The sequence below is a fragment of the Ailuropoda melanoleuca genome, chromosome 14, assembly GCF_002007445.2.
Source record: "Ailuropoda melanoleuca isolate Jingjing chromosome 14, ASM200744v2, whole genome shotgun sequence".
NCBI lineage: Eukaryota > Metazoa > Chordata > Mammalia > Carnivora > Ursidae > Ailuropoda > Ailuropoda melanoleuca.
Window position 1 is genome coordinate 10,360,501 of NC_048231.1, and position 26,501 is coordinate 10,387,001.

Consider the following 26,501-nt stretch of genomic DNA (forward strand, 5'->3'; position numbering starts at 1 on the left):
CTCACCATGAAAGTGGTAGATGGAGAATACGAAGCCCCAGGACGATCTAGCTGGGTTCCAGCCACAGTGCCTTGAACGTGGGCATGGGAAGTAGGCAACCTCCTCGAGCCAAGATCAACTGAGACCCCTCTTCAGCAGGTATTTCAGCTGGACCCAAGCAAACTAGTGCATATGGCCCCGACAGGCTTAGGCTGCCTTAAATCCTCTAGGACTTGGCTTGGTCTGTCATGGACCAATAGCATACTAGCATGGGAACAGTGTTGCCTGTGAGCATACGAGGCTCTAAGGCAGGCTGCCTGCTGCTGGCTGAAAACAAGCCCAAGTTTTAGGAGGTTCTCAAACCTTTTAGGGGAGCCAGTGGAACTTGAGCTGTCCCTCCTCCCCTTTTTTCTGCCTATTTTTACCCCTACGTTCCCATGCCATCCCTACACCACAAATCGCTGCTACAAGTTATCCCCCCAAATACACAGACACGCGGTGTCTAGTCTCCTTTGCCAGTAAAACTCCTTAGCTCCTAGAAGACCAGTGACACTAACAAGCGAGAACATGGCCACCATAAATTCTACCAAGAACACCGGGTGTTGCTTTGCCTCAACATCATTGAAACTCGAGAGTACAGGAAGTAACCTCTATTGTCCACTCCCCTCTGGGATGTTCTCCAAGGGGCTACCGGACCAGCATACCTCCCCAGCCCTGTGGACTGACCCCGACTCAGCCCCTCCATTCCTGAACTTTGTTAACCTTCATTGGTCCTTTGATATAGGAACAATAATCTCTGGTCTGATATCAGAAGGAACTTGGGCTTTTTTAAAAACTTACAATGGGCTGTTTGAGTGAGCAGTCTTTTAAAAAGCTCATGAGAAGTACATATTTACTCAGGCCTGTGGCACCTGTAAAGGAATTATTGGCAGTTGAGAGGCACTTCCAGATGAATGTCTCTCCCCAAGTATGGTGACTCCCCCTCACCTGGGGCCCCCTACTGCCAGGTGCCCTGTCAGTCGGCCAACTGCTCAAGGCTTCCCTAACTGTAGGGTGCTGGGACTGGGTGAGTTCATTGAACTCCTCTTGTTCTTCCCAGAGATCCACCTTAGTCAGCTCTTCCAGCCCGCAAGAGATGGGTTGGGTTTGTCTTTTTTTTTTTAAGTAGGCTCCACACCCAGCATTGAGCCCAACGTGGGGCTTGAACTCATGACCCTGAGATCAAGACCTGCGCTGAGATCAAGAGTCAGACGCTAAACCAACTGAGCCACCCAGGCTCAGCAAGAATCCCAGGAGGGGGTTCCAGGGTCCAGGTGGACACAGCTTCGGGGGTGTCTTTATTAGGACAATTTCCTCAGAGTTTTGCTTACTAAGACAAGGACTACAGGACATCTTAACTAATCAGGGAGCTGAGGACTGAGACTTGTTTTTAACCTCTTGAGGCTACATCTCAGCTCTGTCGATTCCTACTGTATTTGTTTGCTAGGGCTGCCATAAAATTTCACAGAATTAAACATATTTACATATTTACTCAAGCCTGTGTCACTTATAAAGAAATTATTGGCAGTTGACAATGATCCGAACGGCTTAAACAATGGAAATTTATTTTCTCACCGTTCTGGGGGCTAGAAGTCCAAGATCAAGACGTCAGTAGGTTTTCTCTCTACTGAGCACTGTCTCTTTGACTTGCAAATGGCCCGTCGTCTCCCTGTGTCCTCACAACCCATTTCTCTACACATGTCCCCCACCCCCACCCCGTGGGTCTGCGTACATATGTGTCCAAATTTCCTCGGTGTCCAAATTTCCTTTTCCTATAAAGACACCAGTCAGATTGGATTAAGGACCCTCCCTAATGGCATCTTTTTAACTTAGTTACCTCTTTAAAGGCCCTGTGTCCAAATACAGTCACATTCTGAGGTACTGAGGTATGGGGAGATTAGGACTTCAACATACAAATTTTGGATAGAACTCAGCCCCATAATACCTGCCTTAGCTGAATCATGTTGCCATTCTGTGCCTTCATTTTCCTCACCTGGAACCCATTTCCAGGCCAGTGGGCTTTCTGAGGAAGACAGTGTGGTTGTCTGCCTTCCAGAAGATCTGTGTCATGAATGTCAGAGTGGAAAGGAGGCAAGGGCCCCCTGTGAGCTGTCCTTGAAAGGCCGGCAGCATCTGCGGAAGAACACTGCCCAACCAAGGGCCAATCATCTTTGGAATTTCTCCTTACTTTGAAAGGTTTTGTTTGTAGATTTTGATTTAGACACTTCCAGGTGAACTCAGGCCCCTGTCAATTAAATAAAGGAGACAAACTTCTGTCTCCATAAAACATCTGATGCTGCTATTTAAAAAAAAGTTCCGAGGTGTCAGGGATAAAGAACGGAGTTAATTATGCTGTTCTACTCAAGGCACCCCCATGCCCACTGCATTGCCCTCACCCCAAATGTCGCTACACAAATGTGTTTCTAGATGGCCTTTGTTATGTATATCTCTTTATAAAATATACGGTATTATTTTGTGGCAGTTGTGTTTTTAATTTATGAACAGTATGAGCTAAAGAGCATTTGGTTGCCTGCTTTTTTTTTTTTCCAGCTCTAAGAAAATTGTCATATTATGGAATGTGCCTGTAGTTCCCTGCTTCTAAGAGCTGGGAATATTCCACAGTATTTGCCCACCACAGTTAACTTACCCATTCCCTTGGTGATGGACCACTAACCTGCCACAAACAAGGCTGAACCGAATACTCTGGTACCCTATGCAAGAAATACTCTGAGTGAGAATCCCAGGAGGGGTTCTAGGCTGCAGGTGGACACATCTTCACTACACTGAGCCCTTCCAGATTGCTGTCTGAGATGACTGGACCAAACAGAGCTGTTTAATTAGGGATTTAGTATAGTGCTACTAATTTTATCAGCTTTTAACAAAAGAATCCTACACTGGTTACCTCAGGGTTTAACTCAGCTCTGCCACAGGCTGGCTGTGGGATCTCCAACAAGCCACACCACGTGCCTAGGTCTCAGGGTCCTCTTCTGCCACATGAATATTTCAGACAAAATCAGCTCCCAGGCCAACGCTAGCCCTTGGAGGAAGGCACCTGAGGGGCAGAGGAGGGGAAGAGAAACGGCCATGGACCCCAACTCCTGGCTTTGGAAACCTTAGCAAGTTACTAAAGAAGACGGTTTCCTCACCTTTCATGCGGAAATGCCTATGTAAGAACTAAATGAAAAGCTTTACATGAAGTACTTGGCACTTTGGGAAGACGTTCAAGCAAATCAGTCCTCTTCTGTCTTTTCTTAACTCACGTTTCTTTTCCCTGTTGTTTTCAGTTGAAGAAATCATCTTCACTCCATTCTCTCTCTCTCTCTCAAGTGTAAATACACCCAAAGCGCACTAATCTGTTTTAAAAAACAGCTTTATTGGGGCGCCTGGGTGGCACAGCGGTAAAGCGTCTGCCTTCGGCTCAGGGCATGATCCCGGCGTTGTGGGATCGAGCCCCACATCAGGCTCCTCCGCTATGAGGCCTGCTTCTTCCTCTCCCACTCCCCCTGTTTGTGTTCCATCTCTCGCTGGCTGTCTCTGTCTCTGTCAAATAAATAAATAAAATCTTTTAAAAATAAATAAATAAAAAATAAAAAAACAGCTTTATTGAAATATAATTCACATACCATAAAATTCACCCTTTCTTTTAAAGACTTATTTATTCATGTGAGAGAGAGCGCGTGCACGAGTGGGGGGAGGGGCAGAGGGCGAGGGTGAGAGAGAGAATCTCCAGCAGGTTCCCACTGAGCACCGGAGCCTGATAGCCTGGGGCAGATTCATCTCATGACCCCTAGATCACGTCCCACCAGAGGTGAAACCAAGAGTCATGCTCAGCTGACTGAGCCACCCTTCTAAAGTGTACGGCTCAGTGGTTTCTACCATATTCACAGAATTGGGCAAGCATTACCACTATTTAAGAACATTTTCATCCCCCCCGAAAGAAATTCTGCACCCATTAGTAGTCCTTCCTCCTTGCATCCTCTCTCGCGGCCCCTGGCAGCCATTACTCTACTTCCTGTCTACCAACTCAGCCATCTCAGGTGAATGGAATCATTCAACACGATGGCCCTTCGTGACCAGCCTCTTTCATGTTGCCAGGATTCGCCCATGTTGGAGCAGATATCAACACTTCCTTCCTCTGTATTGCTGAGGAATATTTCAGTCATTGTGTAGCTACACCACACGTTGTTTATCCATTCATCAGTTGATGGTCATTTGCGTGCTTACCACTTTTTGGCGATTGTGAGTAGTGCTGCAATGAACATTCACATTCAGATATTTGTGCAGATGGATGTTTTCAATTCTCTTGAGAATATTCCTAGGAGTGGAATTGCTGGCCATGTGGTGGTTCTATGTCGAACTTATGTGGAGCTGCCCAACTGTTTTCTAAAAAATCATTTCACAACCCCACCAGCCATGTACGAGGGTTCCAATTCCTGCTCGTCCTAACAAAACACTTGTTATTGTCTTTTTTGTTTTCCTAGTGGTAGTGAATGAAGTGGTATCTCACTGTGGTTGGAACTGCACTAATCTTAAATTATCAGCTTGATGGGTTTTGGCAAATGCATATACCTATGAAATCACCTCCCAGATTGAGATACAGAAGATCTCCTTCACCTCACCTCCCTTTACTACCCCCTACCACAGTCATCATAGCTCTGTATCACCATAGATTCTTTTTCCTGTTCTTAAACTCTCTTTAAATGAAATACTCTTTGGGGTCTGCTTTCTTACATTCATAAAATGTTGTGGTGTCAGTCATTTCAGCTGTTTGTTCTTTTTTATTTCCCTGTTGGATTCCACTGCAATCTATTTATCCATTCTCCGACTGGTGGACATTTATGGTGGTTCCCATTTGGGGGTGCTATGAATAAAACTGCAAAAACAGTCTTGTACGCATTTCTTTTGGAAAACATATGAACTCCTTCCTCTTAGGTATATACCCAGGAGTGGGGATTGCTGGATCATGGGCATTCTAGGTTTACCAGATGTTGCCGAGCAGTTTCCCAAGTGTGTTGTACCAATTTACACTCCCACCAGCAGTGCATGAGAGTTTGCAAGTTGCTCTACGTCCTCCCCAGCACTTGAATATCGCATTCTTTTTCCATTTTAGCCATTCTGATAAACTGTAATGGTATCACAGGGTCTCTTGTGATTCATATTCTTCTGGTGACTAATTGGATGCCTTTGAACAGCTTTGAACACCTTTGTTCATTGCCTTTAGTATGAAATTTAGCTAAAGGGATCTGATAGCTAATGCTTACCTTTCCTTGCTGATTGCTGGAAGAGCTGAGCATTGGGCTTCCCAGGGGATTCCATCAATGGTAAGGTCTTCATATCTCAGATCCTTGACACACTCTACTAATTGAAGTGAACACTGATATAAAATCAGTTACTATGCATTTATTCATTTTCAAATTATCAGATTTTACTTTCAATTCCTAGAACTCTCCTTGCAACATATCCTTAACTCAAGAGAGAGAGAAAGGGTGTTCTTAAAGAAACTGTAAGGGGGAAAAAATCAACCAGTCTTTTTGCTTCAAGGCAAAGATTTAACTTTGTTTAAGCAAAACAACATTCCACTTAAAAGTTAAAGTCAAAGTTATAATCTAGTATTTAATGGGTGTTTAGGCTAGTGTTTCTCTTTGGTTTTGTTTTTTTTTTTTAAATAGAAGCTTTTTATTCTTTACAATAGCTCAATGGAGCACTTGAAAGAGAGTTAGTTTTCAAAGAAAGTTCATTCTGTCCTCAAGTTAGGTAAGAGTTTCCGAGGATTCCTGAGGATATCCGTATTATTAGGGTCCATGAGAAGAATATGGAATTGTGGGGGGGTTGGAAGAAGGCTGGAGGAACTGCCGAGGTAGTAGGTGTAAGGAGCAGTCAGGCTCCAGACCACCTCAGCTGTGCTCACCATCCAAGACTGCGGTAAGACATCCCTTGGGTGGAGGAATTTCAGAGACTGGATGGAGGCAAGATATGGAGTTCCCAACTTCTCCACTCTAGGCCCCATGTAACCAGCGCCTTCCCACCCAGCAGTAAACTCCCATCTCCTCTGTCTAACAAAGAGCACTGATGTGTTTATGTCTTGTTAAGCCATGGGGCAAAGGGGTAAGCCCCACGTTAGAGCAAAGAGAGCAGAAATCATCCTACAACCTTTATCAAATACTAAAACAAATTTGAATGTGGAAAATTTCTTCTTAATAGGGAAATGGAAAATTACAGTTATAGAATCATATAATCTTAGAGCTGGAAGGAACGTTGGAGGTCATCAGTTGAACCTCGCATACTTCTGGAATTCACATTACAACATCCCTGCTGTCCTCTGCAGGCAGGGTCCTGAGACTGGGCCTTTTCTCTGCATCTTCAAGGAAGCTTTCCATTCATTGCTGGATGACTGTTAGACAATTGTTCTTATATCGAACCAAAATACTCCTTCCGGAAACTTCCACCCTTCCACCCTTAAATAAGTCTGTTTCCTCTTCTCCGTGGCAGCCCTTTGGGTATTTTAAAGCTATAAGACTGATCCCCTTTGAGAGTACCCCCCCTCCCAGGCTAAGCATCCTCAGTTCCTCCATATAATGCATTCTAAAATGTAGCCATGGACAGGGATCAAATTCACTGGAGTGGGGCTTTCCTAATGTTTCTTTCTCTCATCTTGAAGACCAGATCCATGTCAGGAACTGGGGCAAGAAACCCATTCTTGGGCATTCACCCAAAGGTACAGGGAGGATTCTGAGAGCTGTGAGGCATACACTATGGTATAGTAGGATTCCGTTAAAAAAAAAAAAAGTTTTTAGCAAGTTGGTTTCCTATTTTTAGGAAATAAGCATGGCACTGTTGACCCCATTCTGGAATAAACCCAAGCAGTTTTCCCAAGAGAGGGGTGGGTTCGTGCTAGTCTAGTCTCATACTCAAACGCACTATCCTCCGGATATCAAAGAGGATACCAGAGTAGCTCTTTCAGGAAACTGCTGGAGCTGGAATTTCCTTAGTCCTTTGTTTCATCCACCTGAGCAAAGTGACCCAGACCAGTGCAGGTGAGGAAGAGGACGTAGATACTTTGGAGCAAGAGTTGGACATAAACAATCCACGTTCAATTGGCTGCTTCACCATCCCGTCCCCCACAACCAGGATCCCAGTGGGTGGAACGCTCACGAGCATGTGCGCGAGTGCGCTATAGACACCCACACACTGACAAGCACACACACACACACACACACACACACACACACACATGTCCTCAAGGTCTTTCCTATCAGCACGTGCCTCCCTTGATTCAACTGCCCATCAGGGACAGGAAATAAAAACTGGGGCATAACAGAAGAATCCTGGCCTCTCCTTGGAGGCTGAAGGATTTTATGGTACGGGCAATTTTGCCAGCCAGCAAAACAAGACAAAGGTCTTATTTGGTTTATCAAACCCAGGTTACACCCATTGTTCAGTGGGCCAAGCAGCGTTAATCAGTACCTAGACCTTTGAATAGAATCTTTACCAAATAAATCTGTGTAGATATTCTTGCTACATAACGATAAAAGTGCTCTTCTGGGGAGGAAACAAAATCACTAAGATTTTAGGCAGTAATCTCTCCTTACCTGTGTAAAATGGGAAGTAATGCCTGCCATCGAGATATAAAGACAGGGAAACCCATAACTTAATGATAAAATCCATTACCAAAATAGTGCCAAATGGGGCTTTCTGAAAGGAAAGCATTGTGACTGAAAGCCCTAGGAGAACCCTGTCTCCTGAGCTCCTTTTTGCATGCCCATACAAACACACAAGGGGAAAACTGTGTGGTATTGAAAGCAAAGTATCCCATACAAAAACAATCATATGTCAAAATTCGAGAATGCAAAAGAATTCTAATTACAACACCAAGAGGAAGAGTTATGAAATACCAATAATGGTTGATAAATGCTCAACCTATTCAGGGAAATACATAAACAAACCTTTGGCCAGAATCATGGACATTAACAGGTCACCATCAGGGTGATAAAGGCTCAGAACACACCTCTGACACCGGGGAAGGTAATTAGAGAACCGGGTGTCTCCCCTTTGATAAATGCTGCTCTCTGAGAACCCGGCTTGACCGGGAGCTGGAAATAATCATCCAGTGTTTTGGAAAGGGCTCTCCAAGATCCTCTTGGGTTCTCATGCAGCCCATTCTACCGGCCTCCCATCTTCCCTCCTGGTTATCAAAACAAGTCTGTGGGAGAGGCGTTCTCAGGAATGTATGATGCTTTGTTTAATATGGAAAATGAGCCTCCTGAGTCCTGGGAAGAAATGAAGAAGCAGATTTCCTCTGCAACCTTCACAACACAAACTCCAAGGGAAGGGGCAGTTGAACAGGGTGCATCAGAAAGCTGTCGGAGTTGTGGCTCCTTCAGAAAGTGCGTGCCTCTGAGTTTAACTGTAGGCGTCCAAAGGGTTAAGTCGGACTCCGTGGATGATGCTTCCATCTGAGCTGTTCTCTGTCATTCTCTTCTTCTAAGGATCTTATTAAGATGGGAACTGTTTACCCACAGCTTAGAGAAAGAGGATGGGAGGAAAAGCACTCTCCTTTTCTGATGCATAGAGTTATTACCCTCCGTAGGGGAGATGGAATTTTTAAAGGATTAGCATACAGTGAAACACTAGGCTCTTCCTTCTGCACCTTAGCCCGCAGATCTGCCGGGTAGGGGCTGACTCACTGACTCTCCGTTTCCTCACCTATAAAATGGAGCTAGAAGTGCCCTCTGAATGGTTGCAAGGATTCAGTGAGTGAAACGAATTAAAATGTCACCTCAGCGCCTGGTACATGGCATCCCAGAAACAGTAGCTATTATTATCATTGACTTTGCATGCTGACTCATTCATAAACCCTATAAATTTTGTGCAGAAGAATCAATAATGAAAATCAATTATTGTGTAGGTAGGCAGTGTAAGCTTGCAGAATACAGAGAAATAATTTAGTAATAAAGTGCTGAAATCCATGTGATTTTTACCCGAGATTTTTTTTTTTTGAGCCATGTCTATTTTATTGGAGATTTACCCCTGAGATTCTGCACAGACACACTCCTACAAGATCCAATAAGTATATTACTACTATGATACAACGGAAGGGCCTGGGTTTTCAGCCAGGCAGACAGGAGTTACAGTCCCAGCAGCAATACCATTTCATCTTGGGATCATGGAAAAGTTACTCAGAAAATGATATGTAAAGTTGATAAAGCATTTATGTGCTTTGACAATTTTATAATGCCATCTTTTCTTTTTATAGTCATTGGTATTTTAATAGCAAGACCTTGCATTTTTTAAAAAATGAAAATTTAAGCATGGTTTCAAAATTTTGGTTTTACTTTTATTTTTTAAAAGACTTTTTTTTTTTAAGTCATCTCCACACCCGACATGGGGCTCGAACTCACAACCCCGAGATCAAGATCACACGCTCCACTGACTAAGCAAGCCAGGCACCCAGTTTTATTTTTAAATTAGAGAACTATAAGGGCACCTGTTTGCCTCAACAGTAGAGCGCATGATTCTTGATCTCGGGTTTGTGAGTTCAAGCCCCATGTTGGGTGCAGAGATTACTTAAAAATAAAATCTTATTTATGTATTTATTTATTTATTTGAGAAAGAGAGGGAGCATGCGAGCAGGGGAGGGGGAGAGGCAGGAGAAGAGGGAGAGAGAGAATGTCAAGCAGACTCCCCGATGACCAGAGAGCCCAACACGGGGCTCGATCCCACAACCCTGAGATCATGACTTGAGCTGAAACCAAGAGTCAGTGCTCAACTGACTGAGCCACCCAAGCACCCCAAAAATAAAATCTTAAAAAAAAATAGAGAACAATATTGCATGGTTTGGAAAGCAGAAGAGAGAGAAGAAGAATCATAACTTAAGCCTCCAAGCAGTCACCATCTCCATTGCCGAGCCTCTTGTGTTGAGAGCACGATCAGGACCACGCTACCATCTTTCTTACCTCTATTCCCTTCTCCACTCTCTCTGTTATTTTACTGGGTTGTTACCAGAGTCACACACAGACACACCCTACACATACAATACACACACACATATCACACATACAACATACACAACAGAAAAAGACAAAATATATAGACTTCAGGGATTCTATCGAATGGACCTGCACAGACTCAGAGCCCTTGTCAACCTTCTACGTGCTCAAGAAGCATTGGGCTGTTGGCCTGTGTGGGCATTATCAGGATGGAAACTGGGAAAACCTCAGAGAATCTTGAATCTCACCCTGCTTGTATTTAATTTCCTTGGGTCTTCACATCTGAATTCGTGGTACTGTTTTTCTTTTTTAAAGATTTTATTTATTTATTTGACAGGGACAGCCAGCAGAGAGGGAACACAAGCAGGGGGAGTGGGAGAGGAAGACGCAGGCTCCTAGCGGAGGAGCCTGATGTGGGGATCCATCTAAGAACGCTGGGATCACGCCCTGAGCCGAAGGCAGATGCTTAACGACTGCGCCACTCAGGCGCCCCTCGTGGTACTATTAAATGTTATCCATTCTGAAGTCTGTACCAAAGACAAGGAAAGGTGATCCCCCCCAAATGGGAGGAATATATAAGTTCGTCATGGGAAAATGTCTGATGTGCCTAGCACTTTCCTGTTTGGAATGCTAAATGTGAATGTGGACCCCCATAGAATTAAGAGAAAGTAAACTCCACAGAAATATACCATTTTTCTGAAGTATCAGGGAAAGGGACAGTTAGTGAAGAGAGGTGAAGACTACTCGTGACATTGCTTCACACAGAAGATAACAAACCTGGAAACTCTTTGCCCTGAGATATGCTATGTGCTGACAGGTAATAAAAATCCAGATAGATAAACTCAAAGAAGTCCAGGTGTGGAAGGCAGGGGGGCGGTGTCATCAGATAAAATATAAGCTACCTGAGTTAAATTTTAATTTCAGATAAACCACAAATAATTATTTAGTGTAAGCATATCCCATGCATTCTTTGGGAAATACTTAACACTAAAAATGTATTTGTGGTTTATCTGAAATTACAACTTGACTGCATGTCCTGTATTTTGATTTGCTAAATCCAGCATTCCTGCTTGAGAAGGGGAAGTTAGGTGAAGGAAAAAGAAGCAGAGATTCTGAGCAATAAAATTAAGTAAAGCGATAGCAAAATGTGAAGATTAAAAAAAAAAAAAGTTTGGGTCTCATTTATGAATAACAGAGTCATCAATGTTTACCAAAAGAATGTGGAGGGTTTCCTAATCGAACCTCTAAAATTTAGACTATTTCCTGTCACGGAGGACAACCGGGTCTCCCCATCAGAGACTCCCGGGTGCCTTTCAGCACCAAAACCCAGGCCTTGCAGATGGAGGTGGAGGTCAGCATTAGAATGCTGGTGTTCGCCTTCCTCCCCGGCCAGTCTCTACCTTCTCAGGGGTCAACCCCGATTCCTGAGAGAGCCTGTACAACCTGGTCCTGCCCTCGATTCACGGGATCCTACTAAGCACCGGGCACGAGGTAAACATGAGCAGCACCAGGACCCAGGGAAAGCTCTCAATATATGTAAGTGTTGGGGGCGCCTGGGTGGTGCAGGCGTGATCCTGGCGTTCTGGGATCGAGCCCCACATCAGGCTCCTCCGCTGGGAGACTGCTTCTTCCTCTCCCACTCCCCTTGCTTGTGCTCCCTCTCTTGCTGGCTGTGTCTCTGTCAAATAAATAAATAAAATCTTTGAAAAAAAAATATATGTCAGTGTTGAATGAACACCTGAATCGTCCCCTTCTCTTCAAAGGCTGTGTTCCCCTCCCCCCCATTCCTTTATCATCTCTGTTTTCCTTGTAAAAGCTTCTGTGCTTCCCTCACCTTGTGCTCTAATAAAACCTGCACCTTGACCCAGAGGAATGAGTAAATGTCGGGCCATGCAGACAGGACGAAATTTTGTTCATGGGCCCTCCTGAAACTGCATGCCCTGCAGAGGCAACAACCACATCCCGCTGGTCTTTAAGAGCATCTGATCTCCCTTGACATATAAGGGTGACTTCTGTCCCTTGGGGAGGGGGGATTTCCCCGTGGTGGTTGGGTGTGAGCATTCATCTTCCGACAGTAATCCTGAGCAGATGGGTGAGTAGGGACTATGCCCAGCATGCAGCCTGACTCAGGCCCATGTTAAGTTTAGGGTCTGTCCAGAAGTAGCTGGCCCCTGAAATCAGATGGGGGAGGAAGTCTGTCCTGGGAGGGGGCCCTCACCATGGAGTCCACGCGCCCAGGGAGACAGGAGTGCTTGCGGCACTGGGGGGCTGCCTCTCCACCACTGCTGTGTCACTGAGTCCAGCCAGAGCATGCTGAATGACTGCGTCCATGTGAAGGAGCAAGGTGTCCCCGGATTGTTTGTGGTTCAGGAGCGCCTACTGTTTTCGTTCTCCTGTTGTAAATGTATCGGCTTATTGAATGACACATCAGTGAGCGCATTGATGTGGGGAGATTTCCACTGACAGCCACAACTACAGACCCAGGATGGCGAGGTCACAAAATCCTTTTACTCCCAGGGACTTTTTAAAAATCTAATTCGTTCTCTGCTCCCCTCGATGCCTTGTTTGTGACAGGTACTTAGCAGATACTAGCTGAATGACGGCAAGAATAAATGAATGAGCAAATGGCGGATGCTGAAATCTTCTTAGACTCAGGAAGAATGGAACTTGAGACCGGGCCGCATGCCACTGTGGGAAAAGCCCCAGAGCAGTCACAGCTTTACCACATACTGGTCTTGTGATTAGGTCAAGTCACTTAAACTCCATGACCTTCAGCTTCTGAGGCTATAAACAGAAATAATCTCCTGCCTTAATAAGTGGTTTTGAGAATCGAGTGAGATTCCATATCTGAAAGTGGCTGTTATGTGGATCTAAGATCATCAGATAGGATTCAAAACCCATTTCTCTTTACCTTCAGCTATGGGATCTTGCTCAAGTGCATTAACCTCCGCAGACCTCAGTCTTCTCATCTACAAAACGGGAATAATAATCACACCAACTCCACTGAATTGTCATTAAACTTAAATGAGACCGTATGTACCTGAACGACCACACAGATGTGATAAGCCCGTGCTAGTTCCTCTTCTTTGGGTTCCCATTCTCTCTATATTTTCTAAATGGGTTATTATTCTGCCTTGCTCAGAGTTATTCTCTGCCAATCCACCGGCTGGTAAGTAAATTAATTAGGTGATAAGTGATTCCTTTTTATTATTATTATTATTATTTCAACGATGATGATAAAAGCAGGCGGCCATCTGATCTGCCACAGGTCTTGCAAGCAAAGCAGCTGCAGTGGTATCTCAGGATTGTTTCCTTATCGAGAACCTGCCACCCAGGTGTTTCCTCATCTCAGGACCCACCCTCTAGGTTTCCTCAAATTGTGTCTTGCAGAGAAGACCCACCCACTGGAGTCAAGGGTTGAAGGGACTGACCCCAGTGTGCGTGAGGAAGTACTTCACTGAGGATGGCCCTGGCCACTCTTTCAGGGAAACTGGGTCACCTCTCCCCTGACCCCTCCTCATCCCCAAATACTCAGGCAACAGCAGAAGAATGAAGCAAGACTTCCCTTAGAAGCAACCATTAACCTGGTTTTCACTGTCTCTAAGACCTGCCTGGCTACACCAGATAGGAATCTGGGTGGGTTTTTGGTTTGGTTTTGTTTTTCATTTTTTAAAGGAAAATCATTTTAAGACTCCTGAGCTGTGTGCGGATTTACACTAGTCATCTCTCTTCTTATGCCACCATATCAACTCATTGATTCTCTTGTTCTGTTTGGTAGATGCCCCCCTTTTAAAGGCATCGCACAAGGTACTTTCTCTGTCAATGCCAGGTTTCAAGCCCTCACAATCTAAAACCCCGGAGACAGTCCCACCAAGAGTCCCGTACACCTCTGTGCTAGTGACATCATGCCGGGACCTCTAATCCCAAAACCCTGGGTCAAGGTCTCCTGTCCCTTATCACTTGTTTTCACTGAGGCTAAACGCATCTGTTTGGTATGTGAATAGATTTTCTAACTCCTTTCACAAAGTCTTAGTGCTTGAGACACAGTCAGCCCAGGCTCTGCACTTTGTCAGTATTTCAGCAACTCTCTTGCTTGATATTAAAAATAGCTTTGTCTGGTCCATCGAGATCAGACCCAGGAGACAGGCGCCTGCTATTCTAATCTCAGCTTCACAAATAGCTCTCTATGGGCTCAAGCCTCTATCAACACTTCCAGGGGTCTCCAGTCATAAAACAGGGCCAGGCCTTGGTACCTATAAAGGTAGGCTCTACTTGACTCTCCTGAGCCATCCAGGAAGTCAACGCGAGGCCTACACAGTCCTGTTCCCACCAGGGACCACCAGCTGTGGCTTGAAACTGGGAAGCAGTTAAGAGCATCCCCCACACTTAGGGTATCCTGCATTTCCCAGGCCAGAACCTACAAAAGCTTCCCTCAAACAACACTGGTAAACAGGCTGCCCATCCCCCCTTCCCCTCACCTCCCATCTTGTACTCTGTGAAAGACCATAGACCCTGCCGTTGCCAAGGGAACCAAGCCTTTTATTCCATCCCAGTGACTGGCTGGTTGAGGCTGAGGAGTGGGGTAACAACTGGTGCCCAGGCCTTTGGAGGCCCCCCAACGGACCCCCCTTTTTCTCAAAGGGGGAGGGGTGGACTGCGCCCCCAGTGCCTTTTCACCCAACCCCAGCTGGGTGGGACAGAGCCCTTGGGCTCTCAGGAGCTTCCTGGCTGCGAGCTCGGGGAGATCAGTGCTCCCCAGGCCCTCCTCTGGCCCTGGCCCTTTCCAGAGGACAATAGCCTCCATGCAAGGGAAAATTCCATCGCCCAGGGTTCAAGTCTCCAAGGAGTTGCTGGGGCCTCTGTTTAGCCTGGAGTGGGCTCTGAGGAGCCGCTGCAGCTGCCCGGCTTGTTTCCCCCTTGCTGTGTTTTATTTTTAACCCCTGAGCTACCAAGGATTGTTTTTCTCCAGTCAGCGCCTGGGAACTGAGAGAGGAAAGAAATAAGGCTTTGTTCCCTTTGGGGAACTAATTGGGAGGGACAGGCGTTATGGCCAGCTCAGCCCCATTAGGGTGTGAGGCTCCCACCCCTGCACACACAGGGTCCCCCCAGCCCACACCCAGGAGGCTGGGAGAGGGGGTGCTGCAACCGAGGCCCAGGGGCTAGGGCAGAAGCAAGGACAACTTCAAGGCCACGGAAGCAGCCAAGAGCCCTGTTTTCGAACTCAGAAGACACTCAGGATAGAGGGATATGGGGAACTGGAAAGTCTACTCTGTCCCATTGCAAACCCCCAAACCAACTCCTGCTTTTTTCTCCCTGCTGTTTCTCCCCAGATCTGCATAAGGAAGGAAAGTGGGGGACCTCAGAGAAAGTGAAAAAAAGGAAAATCAGGACACGATGCTTTTAAACACTAGGTTAATAAACGGGAAACACCTAGTGGTCCTACTTCGAAGTTTACCAAAAATTCTTTTTACTCAGGAATTTAGTTTCATGGCAAATCAGTTCAAAATCAATGAAAATTTGGCCTATTGTCATTTGTTTTAATACGGAATGGGTCCCAAAGAGGGAATCCATAAAAGAATGTAAGGCTTATTTTGATCCCATTCGGAAACAGAGCACACTTTTTTTCTTTTTCTGGGGGGGGGGGGCATCATAATTTTTGTATTTATTGAATTTCAGCTTTGTGCCACGTGGCAGGGGGGCTCCCAGTTTTATTGAGATATAATTGACATCAGAGCGAATTTCTAAGAAATCATCAACCCCCTCCACTCACAGCAAGCCAGCTACTATGAAGCACCCAGGCACATTCGAGTAAGCACAGCTCTTCTATCCGCCAAAAGCAGCTGAGAACAGAAACCGCTCTGGCTGCAGAGCAGGACACAGCCAGGCCTCAGCATTGGCTGCATGCGCTGGAGGACCGGCGGGGTCTCTGTACCTGGGCACACCTGCTTTACTCCCCGACAGAGGTACCAGACCCTGCTGTGTCGGCGGCAGCCGGGGAAGAAGACGGAGCCACAAGATTCATGCTGACGTTGGAGGAATGCGGACTGGTGCCTAATGCATAGACACATGCAACAGAAATAACAATTCTATGAAAACTTCAGCCTTGTTCACACATACAGCTACGGCTCTGGCTTCCCCCTCTTAAATCCTGCTGACTCAGGGTCCCACATGGGTGATGACCTACCCTTCCTCCAGTGTAGCAAGACTACATTTTCAGGAAGCTGTTAGGCAGAATGAAGCAACTCACTGCTCAGGAAAAGAGACTCATGCCTTATAGAGGTGGGGTTGAACCATCCCCCAGGAATTTCCCAGCATATAGACAAAGGCCTTGGGGAATGAGAGCGGCAGATGGAGGGGTGAGTCAAGCGGAGACCCTGCTCCCCTAAGCCTGGCCGAGACTCCCCTGGCATGCTCCCACACTCCCTGTCGGCATCAGGTCCAAATGCATGGAGGCCCAAGATTTTGCCCCTCAATCTGTATTCTCCATACAATATCAGTGTCCACGCGGGGCTGGCCCGAGGGCCCACCACACCACTCACTCTGTCTCTGAGGAGCGGAAGCTGCTCGCAGGCCTGAACCAGGCCATGTCAGACCCGGGCTCCCTGCCGCACAGCCTGTCTGGAAAGGCCCCCCAGCCTCCAGTGGTATTCACTGTGCATTTGGACCATCTGTATTATTTTCTTTTCTGCTCTTCTTAAGACAAACTACTGGCCATGGAGGGACTGGCCAAGGATAAGATGGCACCTCAATGCGGCCATTTTCACAGCAAAGCCCACAGTTGGTGCCAAATTCTTGACTTGAATAGAAAGGAAGAAGGCTAACCAACCCATCAGAATAATAGTAACACTTACAGAGGGGTGGCACACCAAGACTGCTCTGGATGCTTTCTGTGCTTAATTTATTTTCATCTCATGATAACCCTGTAAGTGAAAGACTATTGTTTTTCTGCTGTAGGGCTGAGGGAAGCGAAGCAAGGCTGCAAAGCAGGTGATCCCAAGTACAGCCACTACTGCTCCCTCAAGGAAGCCCCACCAGGAAGCCAGGACTGTGTGCCCAGGGTCTCTCCCTGCAACCCCGTGTCCCCACTGCAGCATCTCCAGGGGGCCCCTCCGGAAGCTTAAGGAGATGGGTGAGTGGTTTAACGGGGCAAATGTGGCTGGAGAGCCAGGAGACCCGGGGTCCCAGCTGCCTCAGCCTTCATCCATAGGCGCACCCCCAACTGTTCTGGCTCCAAAACTGTGCGCTCCTCCTCGGTCCTGACCCTCCCAGACTCCCCCTCCCACCCACCCCCACCCTGTCCTCAGATGCTATGAAGAATGGTGACAGGCAGCACGTATTGGCGTGAGGACGGCCCCAGACAGCGTCAACCTGACAAATAACCACTCTCCTCACATGTGAGCCTTACGGTGCACTTTTCAGTGTTTTGGGAACTATGTGTTCTTTTGAAATGGGTCTGTTTGGGCCATGAGTAAGTATTGGGGGAGAGGGGACGGGCGTCTTTTTCCAGTTAATGAAGACGGCTTCATGGAAGAAGAAGATTTTCTTAGTCACGTTTCCTGTTTCACAGTGACCTTTTAAAAGGAAACCCACAAATAAAGCTGCACCAAGCCTTGCTTACAAGACCTACCCACAGGTATAATAAAGATGAACTGAATGAAGACCAGAGTGGGCCGAGCTTACTCTGAATCAGTGGGGTAATAAGACACTAAGGAGATCTGAGGGACTGAGGTCGAGGGGAGGGCGGTGCTCCGGAAACTGCAAAAAGCAGCGTCTAAGAGACTTGCCTGAGTGTTCAACAGGGATCCCAGCAAGGAGGCAGGGAAGATTTTTTCATTGGTCTCTATGTACTTAGGGCTTAGCCACTTGTTATGTAACAGAGGCTCGAGAAATTGAGAGATGCTCAGAGTGATTTCAAAAGAAGCCTGATGACTGGGTTGTAAAATTAGTTATGGGGATTGAGATTGTTTAGCCTGGCAAGGAAAGAACCAAGAGATCCCTGAAGAAGTGTCAAGTTGGCCAGCCCCAGTCGTTTGACTGACAATGGTAGAGGTGGGTTCCTACAGCTGCTGAGCGCAGGTGGGCAGGCCCAGACGGGAGTGTCCACATGGAATGTTCAAGAACTTACTGGAGATGACTGGAGTGTGGAGCAGGTGGCCCTGGCCAGGGACAGCCTCACCTTCTCCAGGAGAGTCGGACAATCAGATTGCAGAGCCTGAGTCCTGATGGGATGAAGGGGGCCAACTACCATCAACGTTTACATCTAGTCAAGGAGAATCCACAGAGATTTTAGGCTTGGAGAGCTTTGTTCCGCTTTAAAGAAGGAGGCCTGGAATTAGGCTTAGATAAAAAATCAGGCAAAGGAAGCAGTGAGACCATTAGCAAAAATGGAGCAGGCAATGGGGGAGGAGATGGAGGGCAATGACCCAGAGAGCACCCAAGAGTTAGAGGGTTTGTTTGGTGGTTGATTTTTGGGGGTTTGGTTGGTCAGGTTTTTTTTTTTTTTAAAGAAAAAAGGACATTTTATTTTGGGGATAGGTAATACAATCACATGGTCAGAAATAAAAACACAGAGGGGCGCCTGGGTGTCTCAGTCAGTTAAGCATCCGACTCTTGATTTCGGCTCAGGTCGTGATCTCAGGGTAGTGAGATGGAGCCTCGAGTCAGGCGCCACACTGGGTGTGGTGCCTGCTTAAGATTCTCTCTCTCCCTCTCCCTCTGCTCCTCCCCCACTCTCTCCCTCTCTTAAAAAAAAAAAAAAGAAAGAAAGAAAGAAAAGAAAAAAAGAAGTAAAAGCATAGAAGGTGATAGGTCATGCCTCACTCCTATCTTGTCCCCCATCTGTCCAGTTCTTATGCCCACATCCCTATCTTTATTCATTTCTTACATATTTTGCTTGTGTAGTTACAAGCAAATATGATTAAAGATAATTGCCCTTTACATTCTTTTTTTTTTTTTTTTGGACTCAGGTAGCATAACAGCATATATACATGGTATTGTGCCCCAGGCTTTTTCACCCAACAAAGTATTCCAGAATTCTTACCCTATCAGTAGGTAGGGAGCTTTCTGATGCCTTTCTGCACAGGGAGAGAGAGCAAGAGCCCTGAGGTGTTTCTGACTGGAATACCTCAAGAGTTTCTTCCCAGCCAGCTTCCATGTCTCTCTCCCATCCAACTCCATACCTAGAATTTTCACCTAAACCCAGAGTTGTTTTGAAATTTCCCCTTCCCCCCGCCTCAAGTCTTGTTCAACCCTTCTGTCCACCCCAGGAGATTTTGCACTCAGGAACCATATCCAGCAAGTTCCCTGTAAAACTTAAAACAGTCTATTTGACAGAGAAGAAAATGATGTTGCAAAGAGAGAACTGTCAGGCCTCCGTGTCCAGAGAGCCCCTAGACCTTTGCCACCAGGATGGCGCCCTTCGCTGCCAGATGCAAGCTTCAGGGGCCCCCCCACTTGCAGGGCTCTGGGCCACAAAAGCCGATGCCCAGGGCCACGCTCAACGTGAGGAAACCCCCAGGCTGCCCCTCCACCTCAGTGTTTCCTCAGAGCCCACCTCAGTCCTGTCAGACCCGGCCGCCCTCTTCCCACGCCTGACATCCCAGACCGAGACCCTTACTTCCTGCCCTTCTTCAGGCCCAGCCAGCCTGGAAGCTGAGCCCAGAGGGTGCGGTCTTGGGGATCTGGAGGCACCTCCCTGCCCAGTCCCAGTCAGGGGAAGCCTGAAAGCTGGTCAGGTGGAGTCCACAGAGCCTGTGCCCCTCAGCAGGCCATGGGTGGGAAGTAACCATGTGGTCATTCCCAGGCCCATACTCTTCAGGACCACCCCTCAACTGCTTATGTTCCCGGGGGTCTCCACCTGCTGGTCCATGATTCTCCTTGAAATTACATTTTGAAAGGTGGCCTTTCAAAGGTAGCAATGAGCCCGGGGTTTAGGGTCAGGCAGACATGGGTTTGTGTCCCGGCTCTGCCTCTAACAAACAATATGGCCTGCCCGTTAACCCAGCTTCCTTAGCTACAAAATGGGAATAATGCCTGTTTCAAAGGACCATTATGAGGATTAAGCTAAGGTGCTTCCATGACTGCACCTGCTCAGGGAGCGGTCACAGTCATCTCTCTTCCGCCTGCCCTGCGGAGCCCAGCCCCCGAGCTCTGGTGACAGGTGAGCCCCTGGCCGTGGGCACGGGCTGGCTTGAAAGAGCCTCACACAGGTGGCAGCTGCAGGTGAAGGAGAGCATCAGGTGGCCAGGTAAGCTGGCAATCTCAGGATGGGACTGGAAATTGGGATGTCCCAATTTCAAGGGACAGAAAAGGCCTTCTGCTCCTTGCTTGGTGTCTGCAAAAGCATCTTCACTGCCCGAACCCATGAGGCTCAGAAGGCAATTTAGAGGGGTCCTCTCCTTCCACACGCAGCCACTGCCTGCTCAGCCCGGACAGCAGGCCTGGAGAAAGATCAAGCCTGGCTACAACGTGGCCTCTTAATAAACTCTGACAGGGAGCCAGAGGCCATGGCCCAGTGGCAGCCGTGATATCCCTCCTCCATTGAGCCACCCAGAGGTCGTATGCTGGCAGTGCCCTCACCCTCCCCGGGCCCTGCATCCAGACCAGACTGTGCACAATAGGACTCACATCCCACCACACTTAGACACAGTGACCCCAGGAATTCATCCCCATCCAGGGCCCTCCCTACCCCAGCCTTTTCAGCAACATCTTGAAGGGAGATGGGGACCCACCATAGTCTAACGCAGGAGCACCGCCAGGGTTTGGCAAGGGAAGGAGTCAGGAGGACCCCCGGTCTAGCCGGCTCCCCACGGGGCCACTCCAACGTGCTGTGTGTCCGGGGCCGTAAGTGGACTAGATGGCAGGGGGGCCCTAGCAGAATCTGAACAGAATCAATTCCTATGAAACCCAGCCATTTTTGTCCTTGGGTTCCTGCTTTGTAAGTTATCTTAGCTTAACCAATTCTGTAGCATTTTAGGATCTGAAAGGGGGATTGGCAACGCAAGAGGGTAACTGGCCAAATCCATTAGACTCTGAGTTCCGGAGGGTAAGGTAAGGGTCAACCCTCCCCGGGGGTCCAAGCACCTTTTACAACTTTCCTACCACGGCCCTTGAGACCTTCCCTGATACCACCCTACCCGCTTACCAGTGTGATCGTGAGTCACTCCCACCTGTGCTCCGCCCACAGGACCGCCCTCAGTTACTCCAGGTGCTCCCTCTTACCCTGGCTCGTCAACCCTCCCTTCACCTGGCTAACCCCTCCCTGTATGGATACATTTGGATTTTAAAACCTAAGTGCAGGGGTTAGGTTCAGTTTAGCCAGTAGAGATCTTTCAGGACGCTGACCTCAGCCCCTGGCGATCTGCCTGATTATCTCGGTGTGTGATGCCTACAGTTTTCAAACGATCCTTCTATTGTTTTTACCGCTGCTGCTCTGAGGGCTCCCTGCAAGACGTCGTTAGAGAGTTTGGATGGGAATGGGTCCTGCAGCCTGCTTCTAGAGGCTTCCCTCCTCGAAGCTGACATTGATCTGCTCATCTTCATGCTAACGGCAGAAGGACACGGTGGCTTTCCAGTTTGCTATGGAGCAAACCACCTCAAACTTGGTGATACAAAACACCAACCATTTTATTATGCTCCCAGATCCTGTGAGTCAGGAATTTGGACAGAACATATCAGAGATGGCTTTTCTCTGCTTCATGTCTAGGGATCCAGCTAGGAAAAGTCGACTACTGGGGAGGGAGGGGCTGGAGTTATCTAAAGGCTTCTTTGGGAGGGTAGGGAGATAAGCAAATTAGGTGAAGGGGATTAAAAGGTAATTTAAAACTTCCAGTTATAAAGTAAGTCACGCAGAAGAAAGTACAGCATAGCGAATATAGTCAATAATATTGTAATAACTTTGTGTGGTAGCTACACTTACCATGGTGAGCATTTCATAATGTATGTAATTGTCAACTCACTATGTTGTACACCTGAAACTATCATATGTCAACTATACTTACATTAAAATTTTTAATGTTTTTAAAAAATTAAATAAAATACCAATTAAAAAATCAAAGCTATTTGTATACCAAGGAAGGAAGGCAGGTTTCTTTGTTCACATGTCTTGTACCAGCGTTGGGGTGACGCACAGGCTGTGCTCAGCTAGAACTGCTCCACTTAGACCTACATGTGGCTTCTCCATGTGGCTTGGGTGTCTCATAGCATGGCAGCTGGTCTCCAAGAGCAAGTATTCTAAGAGAAGCCGGCAGAAGCTGTGGGACCTTTTATGAACCAAGCCTTGGAAGTCACGGAGTGTCACTTTTTCCATACTCTACTGATCAAAGCCTTCACAAGACGATCAGAATCAAGGGGAGGAACACAGGTCCCACCTCTGGAAGGAAGCAGTGTCAGAGAACTTCAGCACAGACGCAGCAGCACGGAAACCTACATCCAGCTGCAGAAGTACTTAGAGTCATTACTCTCTCACCAAGTCAAGGCACACATTCTAGCCAGCAGGCTACTCTAAGGTGATAAGTAATTGAGGAGAAGCAATATTCCAAAACCTCTGACACTCCTGCTGAGAGGAACACAGGCCAAGCTACCATGATAAGAACCCTACAATAGAGCAGAGATTCAAGGTGGATACTGAGTCTCCTGGAAAGGGCAGAATCCCAGTTTTCCCAGCTGGGACGTGCACAGAGTCAGACCAGCAGCATGTGACATGATGCTATCACTTGGGTTCAGCAGAGCACCTTCAGTTCCTCTCCCGAGAGTGCATGGGGGTTTATGGCCTGCCTGTGCTAAAACTTAAAAATGTATCTATGGCCCATTCGTGATCTGACAATTCAGACGTTGTATCAAAAAAGGGAAGGGGACCAACGTTTGTTCCTGGTGAACCCAGGCAAGCTTCTAGTGATCACCATACCTTTTAAAGATTTTTTTTAAAACTAATCTCCACACCCAGTGTGGGGCTCGAACTCACAACCCCAAGATCAAGAGTCGCAATCTTCACCGACTGAGCCAGCCAGGCACCCCTCACCATGCCTTTTAAATGCACCTAGACCATCTTTAATCATCTCGGCTAAGAGCAGTACGGATCCCCCGGGACTGGGAAGGGAAGTGGGAAGTACACAGATCAAGAAGGAAATAGGAGACAGCAAATGGAGGAGGTCTTGGGAGTTATCGCTAGGTCCCTGTAGAGAAGCTAGAGGGAAAGTAGATCCCAGGGCCCAGGGCTTCCAGGGGGTCCCAGCCTGCCAGCAGCCTGGCTGCCTGCTCTTCCTCAGCCTCCTCGTCAAGGCGGGCTCCGTTTCATTCAGAAAGCAAAACATGTGCACTGATGCGGGGTCACTTGTAGGCCCTCTTACCGCACAGGCTGGAGAATCTTGGCTGCACGCAGGAGCGGCAGGGATGGGTCTGGGAGACAGTGAGGAAAGTGAAATTGAGGTTTTGGAGGGTGGTACACAATTCTTCCTGTGGAAGCTTGTGTGCAGTATCCCAGGGCACTAACACTCGCCATAGGTCATCAACTTCTAGACGCCTGGCTCACATCCTCCCAGAAGGCCAGAGCTGGGTGATGCCTGCACTGAGGTCCTGCTGTCCAAGCCTCCCACTCGAGAGATGAAATCATGACAGAGTCCATTTGCATTCACTGAATATCCATGTGCTCCCCTGCATTTCTCAGTCTTCCTGGCAAGGAGGTAGGGATCATGCGATTAATTATAGCTGACAGACTATACGTGACATGTGTCACTTCTGGACCCAAACAGTTAAGAGATGATGTGTCTCCTCCATCCCTCCCTCTGCCTGCCATTGTGAACTTACAGCCCACAGGCTCCAACAGCATGGCGACAAGTTGCAAGAGGTTCCATCCATGCTCATCAAAGCAAGAAATAAAGTTTGATTGTGTTAAGCCATTGAAACGTGGATGCTTCTTTGTCACTGCAGCATGGCCTGGCTTAGCCTGACTAATATGGAAACTGAGGCTAGAGAAAGGAAGTATGGATTGAGTAACTCCTTCATCAGGAAAGGAGAACCAGTGCAGGTAAGATGGTAGGATTTTCTGCTCTGGGGAGATGATCCAGCAGCATCAATCTCTCCCTTGTGTATAATGCCTTCTAATTTACAAAGCACGTTCATGGCTCCCATCTCGCTCAATCCTCCCACCAACCTTGGCAGGACCATCTTTAGCCCTACCTCATTAGGACTTTTAGAGACATGTCCAAAGTCATACAGCAAGGACATTGTTAGAGGCAGTTTTTCAAATAAATGACAGTTTTGGCGTGCCTGGGTGACTCAGGCTGTTAAGCATCTGATCCTTGGTTTCAGCCCAGTCATGATACCAGGGTTGTGAGATCAAGCCTTACGTCAGGCTCTGAGCTCAACACAGAGTCTGCTTGAGATTCTTTCTCCTCCTTCTCCCTCCCCCTCTGCTCCTCCCTCCACCTACCTGCTCCTGCGTGCTCTTTCTTGCTCTTGAATAAATAAAATCTTTGAAAAAAAAAAAAGAATTTTTTTTAGTTTTTAGAATACTGACACCTTTCTTTTTTTCTTTTTTCTTTTTTTTTTTTTTTTAAATTCTAAGTAGGCTCCATGCTCAGTGTGGGCTCAAACTCACAGCTCAGATCAAGAGGTGCCTGCTCCACTGACTGTGCCAGCCAGGCACCCCTAGAATTCTGACATCTTTAAAAAATAGATTACAACTCTTCCTCTCCTCCCCTCTCCAAGGAAATACTGGTTGGTATAGGGTTATTTCTTTTTGTAAGTCTATTTTTGCGTTGTTTATTTCGATATTTAAATTTTGACTTAAGAAGGTTTCAGTAGCCCTGGAGAGGCATCCCAAGGAGTCACGGAGCCAGGGTTGGGAAACTCCACCCTCTGGGGTCCCTGGCTGAGAGAGTCCCCTTGGCCAGTCCCTGAGGAGGCACAGCTACCACCACGGTCCTTGTTAAGACAGCAAATGAAGAAGTTGGATTGGTCCACATGAAAGCAAGATTTCTTCAAAAAATCCAAATCAAATCCAGGTTCCTCTTCTTCACACCACAGAGAGTGGGTAAAGGGGATCTTCTAGGGCTGCTTCCTCTTTCAACAGAAAGTGGAATGGCTTCAGGCCTAAGCGTGGCCCCTTATGTCTGGGAGTAGGTGATAAGTTAAAGGCAAGATTGCAGTCCCAGGCTCTCTGGGGCCCTTTGTTCTCCAAACTGAGGCCTCAGCCACAGGGAGCCCAGACTGCCCTAAGAGGTCCAACCACTCTACAGCCCCCAACCCCGTCCATCTACCTGGGCCTTACTTCAGACCTTCACCCGTACTACCCGCCTTATCAACACCCAGATGGATAACCAATCCTGGGGTCCCCTTTCCCCTTGAGCAAGCTACTTACTTTCTCTGGTTTCAGTTTTCTCATCTGCAAAATGGCAATACTAGTAGGACCTGTCTCGTAGGGCTGCTGTAAGGATGAAGTGAGGTAATGTGGGGAAAGCACTTGGCAAAATGCCTCAGTCACATGGTCTGACATGTGATAAATATAGGTTATCAATCCTTCAACCAAATTCTTGGTCCAAAGATTATTTTTCTTTTTTTTTTCTTAATTGAGGTACAATTGACATATAACATTGTATTAGTTCTAGGTATACAATTTAATCATTTGCTATACATATATATTGTGAAATGATTGCTATAGTAAGTTCAATTAACATCCATCTCCACACGTGATTACAATTTTTTTTCTTGTGATGAGAGCTTTTAAGATCTGCTGTCTTGGCAACTTTCAAATGTACAGTACAGTATCGATAATGATAGTTGCCTTGCTGTACCTTATATCGCCAGGATTTGTTTATCTTATAACTGGAAGTTAGTATCTTTTCACCACCTTTCCCCATTCTGCCTACCCCTGAAGCCCCACCTCGGGCAACAAGTCTATTCTCTGCATCTATGAGTTCGGTTTGTTTTTTGGTGTTTTGTTTTTTTAGATTCTACATGTAAGTAAGATCGTACAGTATTTGTCTTTCCTTGTCTCACTGATTTCATTTATTTTTTTCTGATTTTAGCAAGTCATGGTGCCTAGCCACCTCTACCACCCTCGGTGGGCCCTGGGGCAGTGCCCCGCCATCAGACACATGCAGGATTCCTCACTGCACACACCAACATTCACTTGGAGGCTTAAGTCAGAACAGTAAAGAGCCTCTCCAGTTCTGGTCAAGTTTTGCTGGCAGATAAGATTCGGTCCAGAATAATAACAACAACAAAATAAATAAATAAATAAATAAAACTTTTTTGGGGGTGGGGGGTGCCTGGGTGACTCAATCTCTTAAGAGTCTGCCTTTGGCTCAGGTCATGATTCAGTCAGTGGTCCTGGGGTGGAGCCCCGCTCAGGGGGGAGTCTGCTTCTCCCGCTCCCTCTGCCCCACCCCCCAACTCGAGCTTGCATGCTCGCCTTGTCTCCCAAATAAACAAATAAAATCTTTAAAAAAAAAAACAACTTTTTTTTTTGAGATCTTTGAATCTCAGCCTTGCAGTTTA

The 26,501-nt window shown here is 47.0% G+C and overlaps 1 long non-coding RNA gene across 4 annotated transcripts; it reads right to left on the minus strand.

Annotated features, from left to right (window-relative positions):
* Window positions 1-3,500: 3,500 nt before the first annotated feature.
* LOC109489270 lies at window positions 3,501-16,132 on the minus strand. 4 transcript variants are annotated; one of them, XR_004620324.1, is made up of 4 exons: window positions 15,937-16,132; window positions 12,916-12,973; window positions 5,280-5,392; window positions 3,501-3,558 (listed from the first exon to the last, which is right to left on the minus strand). It is a non-coding gene; the product is annotated as an uncharacterized LOC109489270 (long non-coding RNA). The 4 variants fall into 4 exon arrangements; XR_004620323.1 differs by having other exon boundaries at window positions 5,280-5,376; window positions 15,937-16,127; XR_004620325.1 differs by lacking the exon at window positions 12,916-12,973 and having other exon boundaries at window positions 15,937-16,125.
* Between the last annotated feature and the right edge of the window lie 10,369 nt (window positions 16,133-26,501).